Genomic DNA, 1,578 nt, shown 5'->3' with positions numbered 1-1,578 from the left:
TAATTGATCAACCTCATTAAAACATAATGTTGGTACTAATTACACTGTCCTCAAGGAAGTATGTTCATGCAAGTGTATATATCTAGGGAAGGACAGACAGAGAGAGAGAGAGAGAGAGAGACAGAGACAGACAGACAGACAGACAGACAGACAGACAGACAGACAGACAGACAGACAGACACATACATGTGTGAGAACACTTGTCTTATTTTATCATCAAGAAACTGATAAAATCTAATGCTTTTCTTTATCCCGACTTGAACGGAGAGTTATAAAATTTCCATATGTTAGTCTTGTGTACACAGAGGAAAAATGCAACGAACAAAAGCAACTTTATAGCAGAATAATAACAAACATATGATAAATAAATAAATAAAAGAATAAAAACATATATATATGTATATATATATATGTATATATATATATTTATATACACACACACATGTATGTGCATGTGTGTGTAAAAGTAACTACGACTAGTGTGTATGTGTATATTTATATGTATATATATGTATGTGTGTATATATATACACATATACACATATACATATACATATATATATATGTGTATGTGTATATGCATATGCACATATACACATATGTATATGTATATGTGTATACACATATACACATATATATATACATGCATATATATATATATATATATATATATATACATATAAATCAGAAAGTAAAAATTAAATTTAAAATACATTAAAAGAAAAATGGAAGAAATTGAAGAAATTCTGTGAAAATATTTGAAATTTCACGAACAATTTTCCCTAGAAATGAAAATAAGTCATCAAGCAATTTGTTTTATATCTAAAATGATCTACAAATTTAAGCGAATGACATCAAATCTAATGGACATTACGTTTGCTTGCATCTATGATAAATTAAGCCTCATTATTGTCTCCTTCTCTCCCTCTCCCTCACTCTCTCTCTCTCTCTCTATCTGACTTTCTCATGCACTCTCTCTTCCATCATCCTCGTCACTACCCAATCTTTCTTTCTATGTCTCTCTCTCTTTTTTTTCCCTCTTTTTCTCTCACACGATGAATGGCATCATGGGAATTGTCTCAGAGATTAAATTTAAAATTATAGATTAGGTTTCGTCTAATTGTAGGTATCTGAGGAAGGTGTTTAAAAGATTGGGAAAGTTCAGGAGATGCACGATTAGATGTTTTATGCTGCACTGCTGTTTTCTACCAACCCACCACTCCCACTACCACTACCACCACCACCAGCACTACCAACACCACTACCACCACTACTACTAATAACAACAAAAATAATGATGATGATGATGATGATGACAACAACAACGACGATGATGACGATGACAAAATGAAGGAGGAACAGGAGGGGGAGAAGGAGGAGATTAATAATAATAATAATAATAATAATAATAATGATGATGATAATAATAATAATAATAATAATTTCTATCATACCACTATTATTGATTAAAAAATATTCCTAAATCCCATTTTAAATGTAAATTATTGCAAATGTGTAATGATTTATGCAGATAATTATGTGCTGATACATGTGTAGATATATATATATATATATATA

This window comes from Octopus bimaculoides, chromosome 8 (genome assembly GCF_001194135.2).
Source record: "Octopus bimaculoides isolate UCB-OBI-ISO-001 chromosome 8, ASM119413v2, whole genome shotgun sequence".
NCBI classification, from domain to species: Eukaryota; Metazoa; Mollusca; class Cephalopoda; order Octopoda; family Octopodidae; genus Octopus; species Octopus bimaculoides.
The sequence above is the reverse complement of the archived record's forward strand: the minus strand, read 5'-3'. Positions refer to the sequence as shown.